Below are 17,722 nucleotides of genomic sequence, written 5' to 3'. Positions count from 1 at the left end.
TTGCATGTACTCACTTGGGTGTGAAGGGCTTACCGTTCCAGGAATAGATACTTCACTTGTACCAGACTGTATAGATAGCAAATTTCAATGAAGAGGAACAAAATCCAATAATAAGGAAAACAGGCTGCCAGAGTCTGCAGGTGGTAATAGAGGAGTTTAAAGCAAAGGGACCACAAGGAAAAGGAATATAAAATCTCATTCAGTAACTGAAAAAGAGGGTGTATACCACATCCCCATTGCTAGGATCTGCAGAGACAGAACACACTAGAGCTATCAGCAAACAAATAGCATTCAAAACTGAACATGGCACAGACATCTTGCAGAATTTTTTCTTGTTTTTTACACACAGCATGAATGGGCAAGATGTGAGAGCCTGATTCAGCTCTACTTTTTGGAACAGGAAGGAAAGGTGGCATATAAAACACTATTCCCCAGAGGCTTTTTAACTAATGGTAAGGGGAAGGTGTATGCAATACAGTTGGCAGTCTGTTCTTGCCAGATTTTTCCCTATACTGGCAGAGGTATGACTAAGGTCTGGCAAGTCTACTCCCCTTGGAAGATCTTCTTTTAGAGCAAGATCCAGTAGTGACCTAATTAGTTACTCTGTACTATAGCCAACATTCTGCTCAGGTAGTTCCTCTCTCCTGGCCAAATTGGCGTTGATGGGATGTGGAGAAGATGGACCCTGGCTCTTGCTATCTCTCCCTGACCTTTTAGGCGCTAGGAACTCACACCCAAAGGTCAAGGTCAAAGATCAAAAGAATAGTCATAGAATTTGTGGTAGGAGCAGATGTGCAGAAGCAGGCTAGCCCTTGGAGAGGTCTGAAACCTGCAGGCACAAGGGATAGTGTTTGCCAATAAGGACTGCTAGAAGTGAAGCATTGTCTGGGATTGTGGGAGGGGTCATATAACTGCCGCGGGGAGACTGATGGAGGGTATTGCCAGGCTTGGTAGCAGTTGAACTACTAACTATTTCTAGTGGACTGATAAACTGTGGGCAGTGCAAATGTGCCCAGCTGCAGTCCTGGCACTAATTAGCAGAAGTTAGGTGGGCTGAGGAGTTAGAAGCTCCTTCTAGCATAGCTAAATTGAAGCCCCAGAATGGATGTATGAGGCGGCTAAGGATTGTTCATGTCTCCCTGCACAAGACGTGCTTAGACAAGCCTCGCCTACTATATCCACATCAGGGAAAGAGAGAGGAAAAGAGGAGGGGGTGGAACAATCCCTCTGTTCAAATGTGCATAATGTGGGGCAAATGGAAGAGGAGACCACTCTTGTGCTGGCTTGGATTTCATCCAAAATGCTTTACAGACAAAATTTCTCATAAGCTAGAGGAAAAATAGAAGGCACGAGGAACTTTGAAGAGCAGAAGTGAGTTATTGGTTGGGAAGGGGAAGAAAGAAGAGACCTAGTTATACTGGAGAATATAAATGGAAGAGCGGATGATTCAGCACTTGTAAAATGCAGTGTAGCATTTGATTACGGTAACTGAATTGTAGGGGATGTGTTGTGAATTTATTGTTGATGATGCAGGGCTGACTTGATATCGATGGAGAAAGAAGACTTCTCTCTCCTTAATACTGCCTGTAGCAAAGGCAATGAACCTCCACACATGCTGTTTACCCAGTTTATAGCTTTGTTCTGATCAAAGCTGTTTAAAAACAATTGGCACAGCAGAGTGAAAAATGACCAAATGAGGATACCTGTCAATAGTGGGTTTTTGTTTTTAAAGGAGGGGGGAAGCTGCTAAGGTGCCAAAGAATCTGAAGTAAAAACTATTCTTAATAATATAATATCTGATCTCTGTGATTAGAGAGAGACTTTACTGCTAAATTTGTGAAATTCCTCAGCCATCAATCATCTAAAAGTTAGTAAAGTTGGATATAACATTGAGGGAACAATAAACAGATGGATATTTGAAATTGGAAAATAAACATGTCAGACTCTCATTTATCAAGTGATGAAGCTTCTTAGTAAGTTGTTAGCTTTTAATCACTTGTAGTTAATAAATTCCTAGAATAGGAATTGCCTTTGAAACAACTTACTGCTCATCAAGTCATAAATGAATAAGTTATAACATCTCTAAATAATATGAAACGTATTAAATGAATGAAGTGAGGTGATCTTCTGGTCATTAAGGGTTAAACTGACAAATAGGCTCCTACAGTAAGATCTGTGAGTCCATGCTCTCTCATCTCACAATCAGGTTTGAGGTAACTACACGTACAATTAAATATTTGAACTTGTGATCATATAGGCCATAAGAGGAAGTGGAAGACAGTGGCCCCACTGATTTTTTTTTAATTGGCTCAAACCTACATTATATTGGGTCGATGTAATCACCTACCTGTGAAATTGTGACCCTAAATGTAGGGTGACCACATTTCCCAAAGGGAAAATGCCCCACCGCATGGGGCTAGCCCAAGCCCCTCTTCCTCAACCCCCTTGCATGGGGTTAGCCTGAACCCTTTCTCCCACCCCCCCCTTCTGCATGGGGCTGGCCCGAGCTGCTCACCTGAGCCCCTACCCCTCCAGGACTAGCGTACGGACCCCACCCTGTCCCCCACGAGAGGCTGGGGCTGGCATCACTGCTTGCTCGAGCCCTGCATGCCCCCGCCAGAGCCCTGCATGTTCCTCAACGCCTCACTTTTTTGGCAAAAATGGCATTTGTCCCATTTGCTTTTCTCAACTGATCAAGTTGGCAAGAGCAAACGGGACAAATAGCCATTTTTGCCAAAAAAACATCTGGATGTCCAGGACAGGGTTTAAAAAAGGGACTGTCCCGGCCAAAAGGAGACATATGGTCACCATACCTAAATGGGGACAAAATCTACATGTAATAGGGAAAAAATGAGATAAAATAGCTTTCAAGGTCTTCTAATAAAGCAAGAAGAAAATTCACCATCAAGAATAGGAAATCACAAATAAGGGCGTCTGGTTATTATCATGTAAAGAAAATAACAAGGACCATATCAGACGATATCAGACGATGAGGTGGAAGCAATGGCAGTGCGGTACTTCTAATGCCTTGGGCAACAGTACATAATTCCAAGTAACAACACATCACCAAACAAAGTATAAGGGGGGTGGGAAGAAACAAATCGGCAAAAACCTATAACTATTTTTTACAAAGTGTTGCATAAATGATAAGAATACTATATTCAGTATTGATCGGTGACCTTTTTAGTACACGATTCTGTTCTTATGCATGGTATCAGTGGAAATCAGAATACAGATCCTTTGTATGAGAGAATTTTGCAGTGTTATTTCACTTGTGGATTGATACATGACCTACTATTTTATTAACTTTTCAAAGAAATCTATATGGGCGGGATGAGAATGTGTTTTTGTTTTTTTAATTTGAGCTAATTTAAAAACTCCAGTTTAGGCCCTAATCCTACAAACATATACTACCAAGAATGTGAGACAGTGAATTCTATTGCACAGGTCATGCTAGTAAGCAAAATGTTCAGCAGCATGTTTGTGCAGTGTCATACTCTTGATTTTTACACTGATATTGCTCACTAATTATTAGTGTGTGTCTTTGAACTAGGTTTAGGTAAACCAGTTCTGACAACAATTGATAGAACTTTTATCCAAACATCACTGGGGATTTTTAAGACTAGGTTGGACAAACACTCGTCGGGGTGGTCCAGGCTTACTTGGTCCTGCCTCAGCGTAGGGGCTGGACTTGATGACATAACAAGGTCCTTTCTAGCCATTTCTATGATTTTGAGAGAACATGAAGAATGTGAAGCTTGCTGCCTGCCCAATCCATTGGAAAGTCTGGCCTACTGAGACTTTGTTAAATGTTGGTGACACAGAGATTATACAAATCACAGAAGAAAGAATAAGAGGTAGACAGGAAATAGGCATACAAGTGCCTGATTACAAGCCTTGAAGTGGGTTGGAAAATTAGAAACTGGATTTGTGATATGTACAATATTTAAAAAAAAAAAAAAAGCCTCTTCCCAAGGACTGTCTGCTTTAATGATTTCCTGGTCTCTACTACCTCTCCTAATACAGGCTTTCCCTTTCATCAGAACTTTGGCCTAGACCCTGAAATTTATTTGGACACCTTATTGCCATTGAGATCAAGCCTTTTCCCCAGCATACTTTTCTGGAGCTGGCTCTTTAAATTTGGCAAAGTCAAGCAGTTGCAACCTTACAGTGTCCATTTTGCAACAGGTAGCTGCTAGACTACATTTCCTCTTCCAGCCACTAAGTACTTGTTTGGTTTTTTTTGTGCGGTGTTTTTCCTTTTTTCATTACTGATGTGGCACATTATCTGCATTATGTGTACCTGGGGAGAGAGAGCGCAGTGGTGGTCATTTGGGGAAGGGAAGTAGAAAGGAAGTAGAAAGGAGTGGCCTGTGAAAGAGATCCAAAGAGGCCTGGCTAGGTAGGTGGAATCAGTGGAAAAGATTTCAAAGTTCAGAAAAGTGTCTGAATATTCCAGGGTTTATTCAGGCTGGCTCCTGGAGCCTTTTGAGGCTCACCCTATGAGAACGGTCTTATTTTATTAATGTAGAAAATGGCATTTGAACTTCTCCCAGCTTCCACACTGAGTTTTACATAACTGCATTGCCTCAATAGAGGGTCAAATAAAATGAAATGCTTCCAAGTGTAAAATTCCAGAGAGTTGCAAGCAAGCTCACTTTAGGCTCAAATAGGCCTATATTTTCTAAAAGCCAGGCAATGCAGCCCTAATTGAGTCATTAACGCATCCGTGTCTTCAGTCACTGCATGAATTTCATTTGCATGTTTATGTATATCTAATTTAACCTTAGAAAAATATTTTTAGATTAAATTCACATTCTATACAGGTACTTCCCCACAGATCATGCAAGCCCACTGTCCTATAGTGAAACAAACTTTCTCCAAGAATTAAGCAGTTTCTGTTCCATGTTTTTATACTGCTAAATAGTGCAGTGGTTTCTAAACGGATAAAAAGCTCAATTTTTAAACAAAGGCAGTCAAAGTTAGTCATGAAATTGTTTTATAGCTATTAAATAGCCTATAGCTGGTATCACTTTGTAATCCTTTAAACCACCATTTGTGGCTAGCCTGTTCTGTTTGTGTTTTTTTTTTTTTTTTTTTTTTTCTGGAGGCATAGGTAAGTATGTTTCCAGAGTGCTCTGATGCAGGCAAGACCTATAATCCCCAGATATAGATGTAGGAAAGCTAATTTTTTTTTTTTTTTTATTGATCGAAAACACCAGGGAGCAGTGTACATATCTGTTGATGCATTTCTCCTTCATTAGCCCAAACTCTCTTCCAATAAACACTTTTAAAATGATCAGCCTGGGGATAATGATTATCTGCTATAAATATCTCTTCCTCGAAAATTCTAGCTACTAATAGTCCAATCCAGCTTCTATTGAAGTCTGCTGGAGTTTGGCCATTAAGTTCAATGGGAACAAGTTTGGGCCCTAAATGTGCTTGTTAAGCATATATGAAGAACTCTACATTATAAGTGGGATTCCTGTTGGAGCTGGGGGAGAGGGGAAGGAGGAATTAATTATAACACTAAAGGGACTCATGCTGGAGGATTCAGACATGAAGTACAAGAAACATACATGTAAAACTTTCTATGGGTGAAGAATTTTTCTCATTGGTGCATCAGCATGAGGATGATACACCACTGAAATCCAACTGAAGCTCTACTTTAAGAGCTTTAACGGTGTATAGGTCATGGGCTGGTTCTCTGCACAGGAATTAACTTCACCCCATGAGAATTAGCTAGTTATTCTCAAACTTCTTGACCCTGGAGCCCCATTACTATTGTTTTCCTCTTCAATGTGCTCTGGCTTAGTCATAGAATTTAAGGCCAGAGGGGACCACCATATCATCTAGTCTGACCTCCTGTACATCACAGGACAACAACACCACCCAGCACCTTCACACTAAAACCAATACAATATATTCTCCCTACCCACCTCTTGCCATATTCACCTTTCATCTTTCTGATCTCCAGTTGTTAGAATATGACATTGTTCTGAATAATAGTTTGACTAGAGCTGGTCAGAATTTTTTTCCACCAGGAAAATTTGAAAAATCAATATCTGAAATTTTGATCAACTGAAATGTTGATGCTGCTCTAGCGATTCATGGGAATGGTTATTGGTGTACATCATGAGCCCATTCTCCTCACTAGGCGAGGCTCACTGGTCAAACTACATCTTCTTTCTTGGTGAGAGGAACCAACGTGTCATGGGAGATTAGTCTGGCTGGGGAGACTGGCCCATGGAGGAGAATATGAACATGAGGTACCCAAATGGCAGCTTCCATGGCTGCAATTCCATATTTCATGTTTTGTACAAAAACTGATTTTTTTTAATTTTCAGGCATTCAATGAAAAACTTTTCCATAGAAAGCAGACACTTTTCACAAAATATTTAATTTAGTCAAACCGAGTTATCTGTGAATTTTGTTTGTGGTTTGTTTTAAAACAGTTTTGCTGGAAATTTTTTGACCAGGCTCACTTACGATGGGTTTACAAAATGTAAACTAGTTTTGTTGTGGGGGAGAGAAATCCTGTGGATGAGGTTTCAGGAGTATTCTCTCCCTGTGTTTGTTTTATATCTGTACCCAACGGGACAAATTTAAAACAGTCTAGTGCAATCCAAAGTTTTAAAAATATTACTTCTGCAAATAATAGTACCCTCAACAGGTTGGACTGACCAAGAGCAAGGACAACATACTCTCACCCCAACCATGCAGTTTGAATGTGAATGTGTGAGAGCGTGTGTGTGTGTGTGTGTGTTTGTATACATGTATAACGCTTTCCCAATCCTCAAATACTTTTTAAAATTCAGCTTTGTATGGCTCAGTTACTTTTGCTCATAATTATTCCCCGCTTTCTTACAACACTCCATTGTTTCTTTCTTTCTATTTATTTATTTATATTTCCTGTCACTTTGTCATTCTCTGTTTCTATCTCTCTTCCCCTCATCTTGTGCTGCCCATTAATGGAAGAGGAGGTTGCTGAGTAGGGTCAAGGTGACTTTATTTGACCTTCCCCTTCCCTCACCCAGCTCTTCAAATAGAGAGCAGGAAGGTGCAGAGATGTGGGGCAAGTCTTTGCTCAGCATAAGCAGCCAGTGGCCAGGCATATAGGTTCCCAGAGCTCTGCTGAGCACAGTCTTGAGACTACTGAAGTAGCTATGATTTTGTGGGACTCCTAGGCGGTTATAAAACCCAGAGGTAGAGCTGAGTGAATATATTCTATTTTTTTGGTGGCTCACCCAATAAAATTGAAGACATAAATTGGTCCGTTTCAAACCAAACCTGATTTTTTTTTTTCTTGCTGAAATGAAGAAAAAAATGGCTCAAACAAAATAACTTGTGTGTTTCATGACATATTCAGGGGTCTTTTTACACTTCTAATTTTTTTTAAACAAATCCTTTTGAAATGCAAGTTTGTTTTAGTTTCTTTTCTCTTTGACCCAGGTAACAAATAGTCTTGTTCTCCCTGAAATGGCCTGTTTGACAAATTTACTGTTTGACTGAAATTTTGCCCCTCTGTTGGGAGAATCCCGAATCACACTGGGTCCAGTACCAGGCCCACTGGTTGTCTTTCCATTGATTTCAGTGGGTGTTGGATATGTCCTGTTTAAGATGCTGTAGACAACTGGGACTTGCCTATGTACATCCTATCAGCTTCTTCTGAGTGAAACATTAAAAGTTATGTTTCTGAGCTCATGTGGATGAGCAAGTGAAAGATCTTAAGCAGGCTTTGTTTTGTGTGTACATTGTATGTCTAACTTGTTTGCACATGTTTCTATGCCACTAGACTGACTTTTTTCCCTTCTATACCATTATTTCTTTTAAAAATATAATATATTGGCTTTTTGACCCAAAAATAAATAATCTCTGAAATCGGAGTAACAGCTACTGACTATTTTATTTTACATTTCAGTACCACTGATTAAGCACAGCATAAATCATATTAACAAAAAAAATCCAAAGGTATTGTTTGAGACTGAGCTGCCAAGCTGTTTATATAACAGGTATTTTGTTTCTGTGGAAAAGGTTATAATAAAATTACTTAGGTGGCATTAATGCCTGTGGGCTTCAGTAGGCCATGTATACATCTGGGGGTTTGTTTGTTTGTTTTTTGCTTTGTTTTGAATAGAGAAAGGTCCAAGGCAGTAATCAAGCCTGAATAAGCACAAATGGAGCAAGAACTTGTATTTATTTATTAATAATAATAAATAATAATAATATAATATAATAGAAATATTTTTACAGGTAACAGTTCATCTTGGGGAAACCACATTTTCATGAACCTCAAGGTATTTTTCAGGTATTTGGGAACTCTGAATTCATCCACCCCTAGGTATTATTCTATTTTGTAAGATCGGAAAACTGAGGCAAGCTAGTTAAGTCCACAGAGAAAGTATTAGAACTATGTCTAGTAATCAGAGTTTCCTGTGTCCTCTTTCTCTGTTCAGAGCAGTATGCATTATTCTCTGTTAACTAAAGAAACCATTGTTCTCTAGAAATACATTTCAGGATTCTTAGCCTTTTGGGAATTTTGGGCCAAAATTGATGTCAGTGGAGATGTGCCGGCAGAGTTTAGGCTTTTTAAATATCTTTCTGTGTTTCTTTTTCTAGAAAACTATGAAACAACTTCTGTACAACAGGATCATCTCTTCCCCTTTTCCCAGAGATTTTATTTTTCCAGAGATGGAAGTTATATTATCAGAAATTAGGAAAGTCTATTTTTTTCCAGCGCTACATACAGTGCTGTAGACTTTTCTGACTTCTGTGAAACTATCAAGTCTACCATTTCACAATGAATAGATTTGGAGTGGAACACCTCTTTTTCATGTATGGTAACTATACATTAAAGGAACCGTTTTTAATAGAATTTCAACTCTTAGCCATATTGTTAGCACTTTAGGTAAGAAATAAGCTTCCTCACATTAAGAAAATTGAATGGGGAAACTATTCTCCCAAATGTAGAAGTTGTCTTTTAAACTTTAGTAAAAGTTGATTTCCCCCCCCCCCCCCCCGAATTTCCACTTTTCAGAGCTCAATTTCAGACTTTCAAAGCTTTCTTCAGAGCTAGTAAAAAGCCTGTCAGAAAACTCTTGTTGCCTCTAGTAAGCCAGGGGCTTAGCGTGCAATTAAAAGAATGATTTGCTTCAATTTCCCAGATTTTCAGTTCTCACCTAGTCATGTATCACAAATCACTTTGGTTCGGGGGGGCTGTCATGATCTGTGGACAAACAACTCGCCACCCCAAAAATACATTATTGCTTTAATATATTTATAATCTGATCTAGTAGTTAGCTTTCAAGCATTAACAGTGATATATTTCATTTTATTAAAATGTATATAATAAGAGGATCCAGAGTTAAATAAGGACTACATAAAACCAAGTGTTTTTGAAGAGCTATAACCTTCACAATGCAAGCTGTAAACAAACCTCTCTGTAATCAGTAAGAAAGAAACTTTCCCTGTGAGCAGGTTATTCCATAATTGCCTACAACAGGCTCTCTTGGACCTTCCCTTGAAGCAGTTGGTGTTGGAGAGGATCAGCAAAGGGAAATTAGATAGAATATTGGTCAGATCTTCTGGGGCCTTTATAACACTATGTTAATTGAAATACCAAAGCATCCCTCAAATGTTCAACTTCTTACTGTAAGGCTGGTCTGCCTACCCCAACTTGTTCCAAAATACGGACTGTTAAATTTTGATTTGGCATGCTGCCTTTGAATCTATCATTATACCGATTCAAAAGCTACCAGTTCTCCTATAAAGGGTACATAGAGAGACTGTAGCTGCTATATAGGGCTGGCCAGAAAACAAATTCCATTTTGCAAAATATTTGAAGCTTGTTTTCATGTCAAAGCAGAATGATGCCTTTTTTCATAATGAAAATGACTGATCCCTTGACTTATATGGCACACCTATCCCCTGTTCTAGACAAACATACAAACAAGATCTATTAAAATCATACAAAAAATTAAAACTAATTTATAATGCTGGTCATCACAACTAATAATTCTTTTAGCCACAAACCCACATAGTCCTCAAAAACTCAACCCCCTATTCTTTCAGGCTATATCCTTCAGTGATATAAACATACTTTCTTTTTCTTAGTGGTGGATTGTTCAGTAAAAAACTCCTATAATCTCATCACTGGAAAATGGAACTCCTGCACCAGTAGGATTGTGGGGGAGGATTTAGCTACTCAACTCACATTATTGTCAATGGGTCTTGGCTAGCTAACACCTGCTGTGATGATTTGAAAGTTTAGAGGCCAATATTTATTTTATGTGGGTAAGATGTTTTCTTAAAATAAATCATCTGAGAAATTTCAGTTCAGTATTTAAAAAAACCCTAAATATAACACAATTAGCAAAGGGTAATGTGTTTTGTAACTCAATTATTTGAATGTATGTTTCTAATTGCTTTTCTTCATAAAGACTTGCCATTTAGAGGTAATCCCATTATGGTGTATAGCTTCTTATACAGGACAGAAACTGAAGTAAATTCCCTGAATTCAAATGACTCAAACTAAATGTTTGTGAAGGGATTAAAACTCTTTGATAAAACACATTTGAAGGAGCAGGTACTAACATCCCATATAATCAAAACAATAACCTCTTCCAGCAGACAGTATTACCTGGGGAGTGCAATGAAGGAAATGCTTAAATGTAACCACTAAAATAACTGTATTTAAATATGCTACAATATTATGAAAGACAATACCTCTTTAGAATGCATCTGACAACACTTGGCCAGATACTAGAGCAGAATTTACCAATTAGCAAAGAATTCCATCCAGTATTTGGACTGTGTATGTTTCATCCTGCGTATTTGAAATTCAAAACACTTGGAGGCCATGGGTTACAGATGTTACTGTGGAGTCAAAAGGGAGTCACATTTTCACCAAGTTAGTAGAAGTTTAGCTGAACTTGTCTAAGTTAGAAAGTTTTCAGTTCAGTTTAGATTTTTTTTTTCTACCTCTCCTGGCATGCCAGCTCTGTTCTCTTCACCAGTATTCTATGAACTGGTAGCTGACTTACCATTGGATTGGGTTTACGGTTTAGTGGAGCTCCCAAATACATTCTAATAGGCCAAAGTTTCCCAACACTCTTATATACCATAACGGTGTATTTAGGTGTTCTATTCCTGTAGATTCCAATTTGAAGTTCCTTTCTAATACTATATCTGAATAACAAACTAGCACCTAGAAGTGTTATTTACTCCTAATATACATATATTCTTTTGGTAAACAAGAACAGCAATACAAAGCAGTTCTTTCATTTTCACTTTTAGGCATCCATTTCCAAACCACAGCACTTAAGAGACTTGAATTACATCTTGACTTGACTTGAATTACATCAATGTAAGAAGCTTTTGGTGCTTTACTAAGAAAGTTCCAAACTAATTAATGCCAACTCACAAAAGAAAACTACACAAAATAAAAATGAAAGCTGAGAAATTATTGGTCTAAAATGATTAATCATACCATCAGATGGTGGTGCAAAAGTAGTCATAAATTAATAGATCGTAAGAAGAACCTCGAACAAATGCTTGTAAATCAGAGCCAGAACTTGACCCATAACGTCAGCTGCAAATGAGCTCCACAGATTGATAAGAATGATTAAACTTAATTTATAAAGAAGAGTGAGTAGACTGCTATGAGGTGAGTGCAGTGTTTGAGATGAAATATAATTAAATAGAATAAAGCTTTATCATGGAATTCAGATTCTACTTACGCAATTGTGTATAGCCACTTACAAACAGAAATACCAGAGTGACCACCTATCAGTCTTGATAATTAGAAGGATCCTAACATTGTAGTATCTGAGCACTTTATTAGAGTTTATCAGCTAATCCACACATGACAAAAAGAATAGAATTCTTAAACTTATGTTCCAAAATCAAGGTTTCTTTTTTTCTTTTCTTTTTTCTTTTTTTCTTTTAAGATCAAGTATCTTCAGTATCTGTCAGTGGTAGAGATGTACAGAAATCTAAACCTCATATTGCAAACTCTAGACAAGTTGAGATCTACATCCAGACTTCATGGCAATCTCTTTATAGAGCCATATCAAATGTATCCTCTTTGTAGGCTAGCTGTGGTTCTTGATAATAAGTCAATCATGAATGCTCAAGTTCTTAATTTACAACCAGATTCTGGTAACCTGAGTACTCATGCTGAGGAGCACACCATCAGAATCTGATGCTTAAAAACATAAGGATGGCCATATTGCATCAGACCAATGGTCCGTCTAGCCAGTGGCCTATGGCAGATGCATCAGAGCAAATGAACAGAACAGGGAAATTACTGAGTGATCCATATCCCATCACTGAGTCCCAGCTTCTGGTAGTCAGATGTTTAGGGACACCCAGAGTTTAGGGTTGTGTTCCTGACCATCTTGACTAATGGTTATTCACAGATGTATCATCCATGAAATTATCTAATTTTGTTTGAACTCAGTTATGCTTTTGGTCTTCAACATTCCTTAGCAATGAGTTTCACAGCTTGACTGTGCATTGTGTGAAGAAGTATTTCCTTATGTTTGTTTGTTTAAACCCGCTGCCTGTTAATTTCATTGGGTGACCCCTGGTTCGTGTGTTTTGGGAAGGGGTAAATGACACCTTTTCACCACACCATTCATGATTTTACAGACGTCTGTCCTATCCCCAGTTAGTCGTGGCTCTTCTAAACTGAACAGTCCCAGTTTTTTAATCTCTCCTCATACAAAGCTGTTCCATAACCCTAATAATTTTGTTGCCTTTCTCTGTACCTAATCTCTCTCTCTCTCTTTTTTTTTTTTTTTTTTTTTTTTTTTTTTAAAAGATGGGGCAACCACAACTGCATTCAGAAATCTTGCTATAGGCATACCATCAATTTACATAGTGGCATTATGATATATTCTGTCTTATCTCCCTCATTCCTTTAGCTTTTTTGAGTGCTACTGCACACTGAGCAGATGTTTTCATTACTCCAGGATCTCTTGTGTGGTAACAGCTAATATAGACTCTATGAATTTTCGTATGTAGCTGGAGTTATATTTACCTATTTGTATTACATTGTATTTATCAACTTCAAATTTGATCTGCCATTTTGTTGCCCCGTCAGCCAGTTTTGGGGATTCCTTTGTAACTCTTCCCAGTCAGGTTTGAACTTTACTATATTGAGTAATTTTGTGTCCTCTTCAAACTTTGCCACTTCACTGTTAATCTCTTTTTCCAGGTAACTTATGAATATGTTGAACAGCACAGGTCCCAGTACAGATCCTCAGGGAACCCCACTATTTTCCTGTCTCCACCATGAAAACTGATCTTTTTTCCTACTTTTTTTGTTGCTTATGTTTTAACAAATTGAGAGGACCTTCCCTCTTCAGCAAAGTTAACAGTCATGGCATAAGAGTCTTTGGTCAAACGCTTTCTAAAAGTCCAAGTGTGCTATATTGACTGGATCACTCTTGTCCACGTTTTTGTTGATCCCCTCAAAGAATTCTAATAGATTGGTGAGACACTATTTCCATTTACAAAAGCCATGTTGACTCTTCCCTAACAGATAATGTTGATTGATGCGTCTGATAATTCTGTTCTTTACTATAGTTTCAACCAATTTGCTTGGTTCACTGTCATGAAAGGTATGTAGGTGGTCTGACATAGTGGTCGGAGCAGGAGTCGGGAGTCAGACTGAGTCCAATAGCAGGAGGGCAGAGTCCAAGACAGGCCCAAGGGCAACCCAGAGATCAGGAGTCAGGGTCAGGTTATCAGGAGATTAGTAGGAGCAGGTATCACAGGGGAAGCATTCCCAAGCAGGAAAGAAACCAGTTGTATGTTCAACTTCCTGTTCATATGCTTGAGTTAAATAAGGGCTGTGGAGCAATTTGGACCACAAGATCCCACCAATCAGAGCTCTCTGGAGTCCTGTGTTAGAGTTGAGCTGATATTCTAGCAGCTACAGGCAGGTCACAGCATGGCATGTTGGGCCTGCCTAGGTGTTAAGAGTGCTGTGGACCAGGGTGCAGGACACATGGTACTTGATATATTTGAATTAGATTTACCAGCTGGTAATTGCTAGGGTTATCTCTGGAACCTTTTTCAAAAATCAATGTTACACTCACTACCCTCTAGTCATCTGGTGCTGACAGCAATTTAAGTGGATAGGTTATATATCAGTTAGTTAGTGGCGGTGCGATTTTCGTATTTGAGTTCCTTCAGAACTCTTGGGTGAATAACATCTGGTCCTGATGACTTATTACTATTTAATTTTATCAGTGTTTCCAAACCTCCTCTATTGATACCTCAAACTGGGACAGTTCATGAGATTTGTCTCTGAACAAGAAAGGCTCAGGTATGAGACTCTCCCTCACTTCATCTGCAGTGAAGACTGGTGCAAAGAATTCATTTAACTTCTCCACAATGGCCTTATCCTCCTTGAGTGCTCCTTCAGGACCAGTGACCTTTCTTCAGTAGAGAAAAAGGCTTGCATATAAAGACCAGTAGATATAAATCTCTCTTTCTGGGCGTACAGGTTAGCATTTATTTAGAATTAGGTGGTTCTCCATACCCCATTTCTGTAGCTGTCTTTTGACTGTGACTTTTTTGTGTTTGCTAATGTAAAATGATGAAAAAAGGCTGAAAAGATTGGAACAGGTAAAAGGATCCTTCCAGACGGTGTGGAATTTGGAGACAGATAACATACTTTGACTGACTGATTAATGTAATATAACTTTACAATAAGGATCAAATATGTAAGTTGATACGTTCTATACAATTTTGAGGAGAGATGCAATCTCCATTGTGATGCTTTAGTAGAAGTATAATGAGAAGTTACAAGTATTAATCTATTACATTCACATTCTATAAAAGGAAGATTTATTTTAATGGCACATCCGTGGAACAATAAATTGCATCCCTGTTTTGCTAGTGGGCCACAGGCATGCTCATCAGCCTGACACGTACTATGCTATACCTCCTAAAACTGTAGCAGTGAAGCATTACACTTGAACTATACAAACTGATCACTTTTATTATCTGACGTTCTGTGTGATTCTGTTCCATTGTCAGATACGGTAATTCTGGGTCCCACAGCATAATACTGAGATGGCACACTTCAAAATGTTTCAATGAAAAAAGCTGAAGTTGTCACCACCAAAGCAAAGGAAAATGTAGGGTACCCTGAATTATATGGGCAACACATATGTATTTCACTCCTTTAGCATTTTCTAGTTCTAGTTGTGGAAGCTACCCTTTCTGGATCAAATTTTCAAAATCATTTGTGTGTACAATTTGTGTGTACAATGTGAAGTTAAACACATGCTCTTAGGAACAAGTGAAGGGCACTGAAAATATAAATTCTAACACTTCCACACACAAAAATACAGTGTTAACCCCATCAATGGACTTTTTCAGAATGAGTCAGTTCTAATTTGACATTTCAAAACTAGTCATCTCGTTTAAAAATTATCTAGTAGTAGTGAGGGGGGGAATAAAGTTACTTTCCCACTAAAGTAACATTTCTAGCTAGAACATATGTCCTTTAAAATAGCCGAGTCATGTTGTCTACATCCGTAGATAACCTATTCCAAATCAAATATATTGTACTTTATAAAAAACATGCTGTTCCCGAATGCACAACCAGATGGTCCTTTAAATATAATCATCACTATTAACTATAAAGCCATAGTACAAAGTAAAGCTACCAATCACAGCAGTAAATCCAATTTTAACTTGGTCCCATGTTTCATGTTTGTTTTTTTGCTCCGAGTATTTGCATTATAAAAGTTCCTTAAGTCGCAGTGAAATGCATCAAAATGCTTCATTCATCTCCTTTTGTGGAGAAGAATCATTGGCTGCTGTTCAGTTGTCCTTGGGGCTGTCAAATACTAAAATTATCTGCTTGGTGTTGATCAGGATGTTCTGTTTTCAGTGGATCAATTTCTAACTTCACTGAAAATTTTCCCAAGCAAAAGCTGAAACAGAAATAAAACCTTTTTTAAAAGGACACCCTCGATTTAAAAATCACACTTCTGTTTGGAAAAAAAATGTACCTACTATTGGTACAAGTAACCTCTCGGATTCTGACAGCTAAAAGAAAGTAGAGACAAAGATGTCTGATCTTTGTTTTCTTTGTGCATCTCCTGGTAGGGGGTGTATTGCTGTTTTCCCTGTATTGTCAGCTAGGGCTCAATCATGAGTCACATGAGCAAGTAGTCCCACTGAAGTCTTTGCACAGTCTGTTTTCTGCATTGTTTATGCAGATCTTCCATATGCAGAGAAAAACATTTTTAAAAGTAATAAAAAAGGAGATGGTAAAACCACAAACATTAAGCAGGTAAAGTCAGCAGCAGGTGTAGTTACTGAACCACTAACTACATTTTTAAAACTGACTAGATTTCAAATTGGCAGCGTCCCTTTAATCTTCGAATTTTTGGGCTTGAAAGCAGCAGTCGAATCTGAATTTTTCTGATCCCATTTTCCAGTCACATCCTTTTCTGTTCAACTTTGTTTGTTTATTTTTCAATATTTCCAATACTTATCCGAAACTCTGGGCCATTTCCTAATGTGAAGTCTTCACTGAAATAATTTAATTCTTAAATGTTTTAGATTTCTAAATTCATTACTGGTTATTGCCATACCTGCCGCACATTTGCGAGCTGTACAACTGGATGCCAGTAGCCAGATTTTTCACAAGTGCTCACTACTCAGCTGCTCCCATTAACACACAACATTTTGTCACTTTTGGGGGAAGAAAAAAAAAGACTATAGAGCCTATCCAAAGCCCATTAAAGTAAATGGAAGTGCTCTGCATCTAGCAGCTCTTATTAATAATTGGAGTTGTTGGCTTCTGAACACTTGTTAAAATATGGCCAGAAAAATGTAGTGGAGAATATTTAAAAATTCAGCAAAGTTCTGCATATTTTAGTTGTCATAAAACAATATTCATATGTCAGTTTTTCAATTATTTTGGCAACTTATTTAAATTACAATACAGAAAAAAGTCACAATAAGTACTCAGCATTTCCTGAAAACATGAAAGTTAAGTTCCAAATAGTTGGTAAACAGTACCCTGCATTTCAGTTGTTATCCTTCATTTTCATTTAAATTACATTACAGATGACCAAACGGCAAAATAAAAATGGAAGTCAAAACTGCTCAGCACTTTCACACATCTAGGCTACACATTTTTGCTAATCATTGTCCTGAATTTCAGTACAATCCAGTATTTTCATTTAAATTATTATACAGAAAACAGAGCTTTCAAGTTTTTCTCACTTAGTGATTTCTTCTGGCAGGAAGGATTGAATTGTACAGTGAAAAACTTCTCTGTGAATGTGCAGAGTTTGAGACACCATTTACTCAATTCAAGGCCAGTTTAGTGATATTTGGAATTATCTCTCACTGAAAGCCAAAACACTTGGCAGTCTACAAAAACAGCTTGACCTTGAATAGGTTCAGGCACAATCTTTACCCTCTACAGTTTTATCTCCTGTTCAGGTACTTCAGAAAAATGAGGTATAACTTGAAAATACTCAGTGTTCTGGCAGGATATAAACATGATGAGAATCAAATAACCTACAAGCCTTCTGAAAATTCAGACCTGGTTGTCCAAGTGACGCACATTTTGTTAAGCTTTTCAGAAGCTTCATGGAATGCCTCTTTAAAGAGATCTAGACAGGCAAGTCTTTTAACAAGAGAGACATTTTCTGCCTCCATAAATTTGAAAAACTCTGAAGGG

This window comes from Caretta caretta, chromosome 2 (assembly GCF_965140235.1).
Source record: "Caretta caretta isolate rCarCar2 chromosome 2, rCarCar1.hap1, whole genome shotgun sequence".
NCBI lineage: Eukaryota > Metazoa > Chordata > Testudines > Cheloniidae > Caretta > Caretta caretta.
Note: the sequence above shows the minus strand (reverse complement) of the source record.